The sequence below is a fragment of the Schistocerca cancellata genome, chromosome 5, assembly GCF_023864275.1.
Source record: "Schistocerca cancellata isolate TAMUIC-IGC-003103 chromosome 5, iqSchCanc2.1, whole genome shotgun sequence".
NCBI classification, from domain to species: Eukaryota; Metazoa; Arthropoda; class Insecta; order Orthoptera; family Acrididae; genus Schistocerca; species Schistocerca cancellata.
In genome coordinates, this window is record NC_064630.1 from 726,410,612 (window position 1) to 726,421,957 (window position 11,346).

The 11,346-nt window shown below is 44.0% G+C and overlaps 1 pseudogene; it reads left to right on the top strand.

Moving 5' to 3' along the window:
* The first annotated feature begins 222 nt into the window (after positions 1-222).
* On the top strand, positions 223-340 carry LOC126189078 (5S ribosomal RNA; annotated as a pseudogene).
* The last annotated feature ends 11,006 nt before the right edge of the window (positions 341-11,346 follow it).

Below are 11,346 nucleotides of genomic sequence, written 5' to 3' on the forward strand. Positions count from 1 at the left end.
CAGCCATCCTGAGTTAGGTTTTCCGTGATTTCCCTAAAGCGTTTCAGGCAAATGCCGGGATGGTTCCTTTGAAAGGGCACGGCCGATTTCCTTCCCAATCCTTCCCTAACCCGAGCTTGCGCTCCGTCTCTAATGACCTTGTTGTCTACGGGACGTTAAACACTAACCTAACCTAACAACATACAAGGCCACAATAATAACAATGGTAAAGCTTATGGTCAGGCCAACGGCCTTGTCGCAGTGGTAACACCGGTTCCCGTCAGGTCACCGAAGCTAAGCGTTGTCGGGCTGGGCTAGCACTTGGATGGGTGACCATTCGGTCTGCCAAGCGCTGTTGGCAAGCAGGCTGCACTCAACCCTTGAGATGCAAAACAGAGGAGCTACTTGGTTGAGAAGTAATGGCTCTGGTCTCGTAAACTGACATATGGCCAGAAGAGCAGTGTGCTGACCACATGCCACCCCCCACCCGTCCCCCCACCCCCATATCCGCATGCAGTGACGCCTGTGGTATGATGATGAAACGGCGGCCAATCGTTACCCCCCCCCCCCCCCAAGGCCTGCTGGGACGGAGTTTTCTAGTTTAAAGGTTAGGTTCAGCCAACCAGTAATGGTAGGCAAGCGAATTGCGATGATTATCCACAACCGAATAGAAAAAGAAAGTTGGATGAGAGACCCAACACCGGATACCAAAGGAATTCGAAGTGGCGAAATAGCAACAGTAACAATCGAAACGGGTGGAAGAGTAACTTCTCGCCACAACGGAATCAAGACACATGTCCCCCACCGGAACCGAACAATGAACAAAAAAATGAAAATCGCGGACGAAACTTAAGTCAGCAACAATGGCCAGCACAGCAGTCCAAAGTTAGGATAGTGGAGGTGTCAGACAACAACCCTCCAGGCCCCTCAGATTAGTTCCAGTCGCAATAAGATCCCTATTGTTGGTCTGTGGGTGAAGTGGGCACACTAAAGCACTCGAGAAACCATTGATTTGCTGCGGTATAATGATAATATCGCAATTAAAGATGAATTATTAAATGAACCTAGTAAGTGCAAATGCAGCAATCTAAAACAGATACAGGCTGATATTAAAACGCAGATAGCAGATATTCCAGTCGACGCGTACATTGATATTGGCGCGACTAGCAGTGTTCTGAGTATGGAACTGTATAATGCATTATGTAAGACAAATAAAATACCGACTTATCCAGTCCAAATCTGTTGGGTGCCTGGAGCTATTGGGTCACAGGCACAAATTGTTAAATTCCAGGTACAGATTGACCTGAAATTTAGGGAAGGAGCGATCAAATGCACTCTCCTAGTAGTAAAAGGTTTATCAGTAACTTGTATCCTCAGATGTGATTTCCTGTGGTGCAGAAAGGCAAATATTGACCTTTCCACCTGGGAAATTAGTTTAATGTATGGTGGAAGGAGAACTGTGCTGGATATGGTCAGAACGAAAGAAGTACATGGCAAGTATTGCGGGAGTTTTCAAATCAAAGGCTGCAGAGTAAAGAGTTTACAAGTTAACTGTGATTTAAAAGGGAAGGAATACTATTATCCTGAAAAGGGAATACAGAACACTGCGGAAATACAGGAAATGGTTTACAACAAGTTTAAGGTGTCTGATTATCTGAACAATAGCCAGAAACATGAGCTTACTCATTTACTGTCAAATGTTTTAGATGTTATCTCAGAGGAACCTGGAGTAATAAAGGGTTATGAATACAACATAGAGGTATTGTCCCATGAAACCTCCTGTCATGCCACGTATTCTGTACCGTGCTCAAAGAAAGAGCCGGTTACAAAAGAAATAAGGAAAATGTTGCACTAGGGAATTATAGAGCCATCGTTAACACCATATAGCAGCCCACTCATTGCTGTTGCGAAGTCTGGAGGAAAAATGCATCCAGTACTAGATGCAAGAGACATAAACAAGATCATTGTGCCAGTGCATACGAGACCATAAGACTTAGAGGAGCAAATTCAAAAGTTCTATGCTGTGAAATACCTCACATCCATAGATTTGAAATAGTCTTATTGGCAGACACCATTAACGGAGGAATCCCGGAAATACACTGCATTTATTTTCGGCGATAGAAGTTATCAATTTAAGGTTCTATCATTTGGTTTGAATGTGAGTGCAGGTGTATTCATTACCGCCCTAGACACAATCTTAGGACCTGAGCTTTGAAACAGAATAACACTCTCTATGTTGATGACTTATTAATAGTGACTTCCACATGGGAAGAGCACTTGAGATGGTTTTGCAGAAATTTTCAGTTGCTGTGGTGACAGCCACTCTTGAAAAATCCAAGTATGAAAGGGAAAGAATTAATTTCTTAGGACATATTGTGTCTCCCCTGGGAATTATTCCCAACCCAAAAAAAGATGAAGAATATAGAGGAATGTCCTCGTCCACACACTAAGAAGCAACTTAAAGCGTTTCTTGGCCCCGCATCTTTCTTTCGCCGTTTTGTGCCAGACCAGTTGTTTAACAATGACGCATTGTTAATCTTATTGCGCAAAAATAGACCATCAATCTGATCAGACGAGTTCCAACAAGCATTTGAGAGCATCAGACACGATTTGCTGAATTCAAACGTATTGTACCATCCCAAAATGAATAATAACTTCTGTCTTGTGACAGATGCTTCTGCATGTGGGGTGAGCACATGTTTGTTTGAAGTGGAGGAAATACAGGGAAGGAAAGAAATAAGAGTCATAGGCTTTGCAAGCAGAGTTTTAACTAGCTACGAATGCTCTTATTCAGTCACGGAACAGGAAGCATTAGCGGTAGTGTGGGCTATGCAGAAATTCCACTATTGGATTTACGGGAAACAAGTGAAGGTATTTTGTGATCACGAAGCACTAAGTTTCCTGTTGACGTGTAAGTTACTACGTGCCTGATTAGCGAGGTGGGCACCTGCATTACAAGAACACACATTTCAAATAATGTATATTAACGGAAAAAAAATGGTGTGGCAGTACATTATCCAGGCTATCTCAGGCTTGTCTGAATTTACCGAGCTGATAGAGCAAGCATCCGAGTTTAAGCTATTACTGGTCAAAGATACAGTACATAGAAATCAATTACCGAGGATGTATAAAAACATGGCACAGATCCAAGACTCAGACTTCTTGTGGGGAAGAATCAAACAATCCTTGCATTAGAATTCAGACTGTAAGCTAATTCAAAAATATAAGATAGAAAATGACAATCTGTTCATAAGAAGGCTACTAATTCCGACAGCTGGTGTGTTTGTACATCTGAACAATGTGTAGAAAGACTTGTGTGGCACACACATCTTTTATGCCAGTACTTGGAATCAATAGAAAAATGTAATGATGCTATTGATAAATACTGTTATTTCCCAGGCATGAAACGTGCAATACATCCCAACAGATCCATTAAAAAGTGCTTCACCCACTTTTATCCATGGGATCACATCATTTGGTATCTGTGGATGTAGCAGGACCCTATCCCACAACAGATGGGGGGGGGGGGGTTCAAATATCTATTTGCAGTTTATGATACATTCTCCAAAAATCTGAAATTGTATGCATTAAAGACATCCACTGCGAAACCCATGACCCAGAAAATCTTGAATGATTACATTCCCAATATAGGAAAGCCCCGAGCAATTACATCTGATAATGCTAAATACTTCACAGGGCTTCAATGGGAAGCTTTTTAGATGAGTATGACATAAAGCAGATTATGATAGCCGTATACCATCCGGAAGCAAGTCCTGTAGTATGAGATTTTCGTGAACTCAATAGATATGCATCAAAACACACCAAGTGGGTGGAATTGGTACCTCTATTCAAAAACGTTCATAATAACCTGTCACAGTCGGCTACTGATTATACACCAAATGAAACACTGTTTGATAAAACAGAAAAGAATGAATGGATAAATCCTTTACCCAGGTTGCCAGGGGCAGCTAAGCCTTGGGAGGTAATAATTGTTGAGGTGGCAAACAACCTTACAAAATGCGCAGAAGGAGGAAGGAAAATATATGACAAAAGTATAAAATAGATAGTATTATATAAAAGTGGATACGTGGTTTTAGTGAAAATCACCCCAACTGCTCGCTATTGAGAAAGACAAACAGGAAATGGGAGATGTTATACGTTGGGCCATACAAAATTATTGACTTATCACATAATTGTAGCTTTCTCTTGTTTAACATAGACAGAGACAAGATTAAAGGACTATACCCTTATAAAGACATCAAACTGTAGATAAAATTTTTCATAATGACAATTTAGATATAAAATTTTCTTTCAGTTTTTGATGTATTTCTCATGTATATAGTGGTATAGAATTGTTCTCCATGGTATATTTTCCTGTATTTAGTACATAGAAGGTGCCATCCGTGTGAGAACTTCACAAAAGAACATTGTTACTTGCTTTTCAAAGATGCGCGGGAAAGACATTAGTTACTGAACAGTGTAACGAAGGTACACAAGTTCGTGAAACTGAAGTAGAATGGTGAATATAAAATGATATCTATTTTTAGTGAGAACATTTGATTTATTTCCATACTGTAATGTAAAGTTAGGACTATTATTTCATCGGAAGGTTCAGCTTGTGAAAGCTCTAGTAGAGACGTAAGTTTAATTTTCTCAAATATATGTAATACTCTTTATTTGGTAATATTTCAGCTACTACAGTAAAACGAAAGATGACCATGAGTAAAACCAAGTGTTAAAGAGGAACACCATGGGTCATCAGCAAAGCAGAGTTCGATGAAACAATCTTACAGTCAATCAAGCAGGGATATGCCACGCCGTTTACTGCATGGCTTTGCTAGAATTTTGGATCCATGGCTAAATTTAGATTCGGCTTAAGAAACGCGTATTTGACACCGTGTGACACAGGAACATTCACGGCAGTCCTGATAAAATATAAAAATATAGGCAATTTGTTAAGCATAATGTGGTAAAGCCGTTATTACTGTAAAGTCAGCCGTGAGTCTGAGCACAAGTCCTGTTCCTCTATTGGTCAGACAAACGTGACGTGGGGTGCAGGAACGTAAGCAATGAATTGTGTAATTCACAAACTGCAACACCTGTCTACAAACGAAAAGACAGATTATGTAAGTGACAGAGTCTGTGATTAACTTGATCTGTGGAGAAAATTTGTGTAGTCACAGAGTCAATAAAAACCGTGACGTGAACTATATGGAACTGTGTAATTCGCAATCTGTAGTATAAGAAAGTGTTAAGTGTGCGATAGCCGTACTTTGTACAGACTTTGGCTGACATCCTTAATGAACATATGTTGTTAAGTGCACACAGAGAGACGAGTATGGAAAAACTATACAGGGTGTTACAAAAAGGTACGGCCAAACTTTCAGGAAACATTCCTCACACACAAATAAAGAAAAGATGTAATGTGGACATGTGTCCGGAAACGCTTAATTTCCATGTTACAGCTCATTTTAGTTTCGTAATTCCAACGTGATAAAATAGTAAATTTTCACAATCAATATGTGTGGGCTGACGAGAATCCGCACGCAATTGTGCAATCACGTCATCAACACAGATTTTCTGTGAACGTTTTGGCAGGCGTTGTTGGTGATGATTGGGCCCCATGTTCTTCCACGTACGCTCAATGGAGCACGTTGTCATGATTTCATACGGGATACTCTACCTGTGCTGCTAGAATATGTGCCTTCACAAGTACGACTCAACATGTGGTTCATGCACGATGGGGCTCCTGCACATTTCAATCGAAGTGTTCGTACGCTTCTCAACAACAGATTCGGTGACCGATGGATTGGTAGAGCCGGACCAATTCCATGGCCTCCACGCTCTCCTGACCTCAACCCTCTTGACTTTCATTTATGGGGGCATTTGAAAGCTCTTGTCTACGCAACCCCGGTACCAAATGTAGAGACTCTTCGTGCTCCTATTGTGGGCGGCTGTGATACAATACGCCATTCTCCAGGGCTGCACCAACGCACCAGGGATTCCATGCGACGGAGGGTGGATGCATGTATCCTCGCTAACGGAGGACATTTTGAACATTTCCTGTAACAAAGTGTTTGAAGTCACGCTGGTACGTTCTGTTGCTGTGTGTTTCCATTCCATGATTAATGTGATTTGAAGAGACGTAACAAAATGAGCTCTAACATGGAAAGTAAGTGTTTCCGGACACATGTCCACGTAACATATTTTCTTTCTTTGTGTGTGAGGAATGTTTCCTGAAAGTTTGGCCGTACCTTTTTGTAACACCCTGTATAATTTCGTCTCGTGTAAACCGTGCGAACGATGTGTTTGGAATAGACAGCGTTTCACGCGCGACAGCAATTAATATTCCAACGCGAAGCGGACACTTGGTCAGAGAGGGACGAGCCGCGCTCGGAGTGATGTTTTTAGAACAGTTATTATTCTAAGACACGGCGAAGTGTAGAGCGTGTGACGACTATAGGACGCTTGTACCACGCGAAACATTAAGAATATCATAAAAAGCGAGAAAGGAAACATGTTTGCAGGACTATATGATTCTACATCTACATCTACATCCATACTCCGCAAGCCACCTGACGGTGTGCGGCGGAGGGTACTTTGAGTACCTCTATCGGCTCTCCCTTCTATTCCAGTCTCGTATTGTTCGTGGAAAGAAGGATTGTCGGTATGCCTCTGTGTGGACTCTAATCTCTCTGATTTTATCCTCATGGTCTCTTCGCGAGATATACGTAGGAGGGAGCAATATACTGCTTGACTCCTCGGTGAAGGTATGTCCTGGAAACTTCAACAAAAGCCCCTACCGAGGTACTGAGCGTCTCTCTTGCTGAGTCTTCCACTGGAGTTTATCTGTCATCTCCGTAACATTTTCGCGATTACTAAATGATCCTGTAACGAAGCGCGCTGCTCTCAGTTGGATCTTCCCTATCTCTTCCATCAACCCTATCTGGTACGGAACCCACACCGGCGAGCATTATTCAAGCAGTGGGCGAACAAGTGTACTGTAACCTACGTCCTTTGTTTTCGCACTGCATTTCCTTAGGATTCTTCCTATGACTCTCAGTCTGGCATCTGCTCTACCGACGATTAATTTTATATGGTCATTCCATTTTCAATCACTCCTAATGCCTACTCCCAGATAATTTATGGAATTAACTGCGTCCAGTTGCTGACCTGCTATGTTGTAGCTAAATGATGGATCTTTCTTCCTATGTGTTCGCAGCACATTACACCTGTCTACAATGAGATTCAATTATCATTCCCTGAACCATGCGTCAATTCGTTGCAAATCCTTCTGCATTTCAGTACAATTTTCCATAGTTACAGCCTCAGTGAACTTCGGATGTTATCCACAAGGTCACTTATATACATTGTGAATAGCAACGGTCCTATGACACTCCCCTGCGACACACCTGAAATCACTCTTACTTCGGAAGACTTCTCTCCATTGAGAATGACATGCTGCGTTCTGTTATCTAGGAACTCTTCGATCCAATCACACAACTGGTCTGATAGTCCATATGATCTTACTTTGTTCATTAAACGTCTGTGGGGAACTGTATCTGTGGTGTCACCGCCAGACACCACACTTGCTAGGTGGTAGCCTTTAAATCGGCGGCGGTCTGTTAGTATACGTCGGACCCGCGTGTCGCCACTATCAGTGGTTGCAGACCGAGCGCCGCCACACGGCAGGTCTAGAGAGACTTCCTAGCGCTCGCCCCAGTTGTACAGCCGACTTTGCTAGCGATTGTTCACTGACAAAATACGCTCTCATTTGCCGAGACAATAGTTAGCATAGCCTTCAGCTACGTCATTTGCTACGACCTAGCATGGCGCCATTACCAGTTACTATTGATACTGAATCATGTACAGTCAAGAGCGACGCTCATCATTAATGGATTAAAGTTAAGTATTCCACCAGCTACGTCCGTTTTTCTAAAGTCTAAATTCCTTGTCCTGTTCCAGACCTCACGGCAGCCTGCGTGAGCTAAAACGCGTGCCTTTCGGCTTCCTCTAGTACCCGGTGTTGGCTCTCCTCCCAACCCACAACAGTATCAAACGCCTTGCGGAAGTCAAGAAACACGGCATCCACCTGGGAACCCGTGTCTATGGCCCTCTGAGTCTCTTGGACGAATGGCGCGAGCTGTGTTTCACACGATCGTCTTTTTCGAAACCCTTGCTGATTCCTAGAGAGTAGATTTCTAGTCTCCAGAAAAGTCATTTTACTCGAACATAATACGTGTTCCAAAATTCTACAACTGACACCGCCGGCCGGTGTGGCCGTGCGGTTCTAGGCGCTTCAGTCTGGAACCACGTGACCGCTACGGTCGCAGGTTCGAATCCTGCCTCGGGCATGGATGTGTGTGATGTCCTTAGGTTAGTTAGGTTTAAGTAGTTCTAAGTTCTAGGGGACTGATGACCACAGATGTTAAGTCCCATAGTGCTCAGAGCCATTTGAACCATTTTTCTGCACACCTGTTCGATGTCCCTTCTTGAAAACGGGGATGACCTGTGCCCTTTTCCAATCTTTTGGAACGCTGCGCTCTTGTTGAGACTGCAATTACGGACGTGGGGTGCAATAAACAGTTACAGAGCTGGCTCTGAACTACACAGCAGCAGTGACTAATAATCTGTGCATTTTTTCTCATAGTTAATTCCCATCTGTGTGTCAAACAAATAATACTGCGTAATCGAACTTGCTTCATGGTCACTCCTTGACGTTACGGTCGGTTTGTGGAGACGATAACGCAGGAGGCGACGCCGATGCAGCCTTGGCGGACAGAAGTGCGGTTAAACATCAACGCGGGGGCGGTGCCTGCCTCCACGCCGCCGTTACGTACGTTGCCGCCGGGCGTATACATGATGACGCAGCATCGATTACGCGACGACGTGCCTGCAACGTCCTACGAACATACGACGGCCGACGACGACGCCATCCAGCTGGCGACACCATCGACCAATGGCATCGTCGTATAACTGTCAAATTACGTATCTAATCGATCAAATGCAAACTTTGCAAATCAAGAATACAATACCCGATAAAATTTGAAACGTTAATAACAGATAGATGATGAAGGACAGTCTGTTTCGCTCCGCCCAGGTTTTCTGCGGGTTCCCTTAGGGCCCTCGTCCGAATGGAGAGCGATAAAAACTAAGTGTCCGCAGCTTCAGTTCATAACAGACTATCCTTGTAAAATAAAATATATTGTTTAAATGTATGTACCAATGATGCTGAAATTTTGTAACCTTGTTGACGATTTAAAGTGTACTGATGTGAACTCAAAGTATCAGACAGTCACAGAAATCTAGTACTGAAATTATGTTAAATATTGTGGTGCGAAGAGAAAACCTTAGTGAAAGTGTTTCATGTGACGTAATGTGGAATGCCATGCTCGGACATTAGAGGGTATGACGATGGCATTCCAAGGGGCCTTATGACGCCCCATGGCCCAGATTATAAGACTATAAATTATTAAACATTTTCCACGATATTAAGTAATTAGATTTGTCGTATGTAAAAGAAGCTCTACTGAAAGTCAAGGAATAATGCGATTATAAAGAAAAACTATTATACCTAACATAAGTACCGGGTGATCAAAAAGTCAGTATAAATTTGAAAAATTAATAAACCACGGAATAATGTAGATAGAGAAGTAAAAATTGACACACATGCTTGGAATGACATGGGGTTTTGTTAGAACAACAACAAAAAAAAGTATTGCTAGACACGTGAAAGATCTCTTGCGCGCGTCGTTTCGTGATGATCGTGTGCTCAGCCGCCACTTTCGTCATGCTTGGCCTCCCAGGTCCCCAGACCTCAGTTTGTGCGAGTATTGGCTTTGGGGTTACCTGAAGTCGCAAGTGTATCGTGATCGACCGACATCTCTAGGGATGCTGAAAGACAACATCTTACGCCAATGCCTCACCATAACTCCGGATATGCTTTACAGTGCTGTTCACAACATTATTCCTCGACTACAGCTATTGTTGAGGAATGCTGGAGGACATATTGGGCATTTCCTGTAAAGAACATCATCTTTGCTTTGTCTTACTTTGTTATGCTAATTATTGCTATTCTGATCAGATGAAGCACCATCTGTCGGACATTTTTGAACATTTGTATTTTTTTGGTTCTATTCTGTGATTTATTCAGTTTTCAAATTTATACTGACTTTTTCATCAACCGGTATTATTATTACCTTTGTTCTTTTTGGTATTGGCGTGAAACAAAAAGCGTCAGACTCTCTCTTGCTTTGTCTTGTTCTGATTGGACGCCATTGTGCGCAATCTACACTCCTGGAAATTGAAATAAGAACACCGTGAATTCATTGTCCCAGGAAGGGGAAACTTTATTGACACATTCCTGGGGTCAGATACATCACATGATCACACTGACAGAACCACAGGCACATAGACACAGGCAACAGAGCATGCACAATGTCGACACTAGTACAGTGTATACCTTTCGCAGCAATGCAGGCTGCTATTCTCCCATGGAGACGATCGTAGAGATGCTGGATGTAGTCCTGTGGAACGGCTTGCCATGCCATTTCCACCTGGCGCCTCAGTTGGACCAGCGTTCGTGCTGGACGTGCAGACCGCGTGAGGCGACGCTTCATCCAGTCCTAAACATGCTCAATGGGGGACAGATCCGGAGATCTTGCTGGCCAGGGTAGTTGACTTACACCTTCTAGAGCACGTTGGGTGGCACGGGATACATGCGGACGTGCATTGTCCTGTTGGAACAGCAAGTTCCCTTGCCGGTCTAGGAATGGTAGAACGATGGGTTCGATGACGGTTTGGATGTACCGTGCACTATTCAGTGTCCCCTCGACGATCACCAGTGGTGTACGGCCAGTGTAGGAGATCGCTCCCCACACCATGATGCCGGGTGTTGGCCCTGTGTGCCTCGGTCGTATGCAGTCCTGATTGCGGCGCTCACCTGCACGGCGCCAAACACGCATACGACCATCATTGGCACCAAGGCAGAAGCGACTCTCATCGCTGAAGACTACACGTCTCCATTCGTCCCTCCATTCACGCCTGTCGCGACACCACTGGAGGCGGGCTGCACGATGTTGGGGCGTGAGCGGAAGACGGCCCAACGGTGTGCGGGACCGTAACCCAGCTTCATGGAGACGGTTGCGAATGGTCCTCGCCGATACCCCAGGAGCAACAGTGTCCCTAATTTGCTGGGAAGTGGCGGTGCGGTCCCCTACGGCACTGCGTAGGATCCTACGGTCTTGGCGTGCATCCGCGCGTCGCTGCGGTCCGGTCCCAGGTCGACGGGCACGTGCACCTTCCGCCGACCACTGGCGACAACATCGATGTACTGTGGAGACCTCACGCCCCACGTGTTGAGCAATT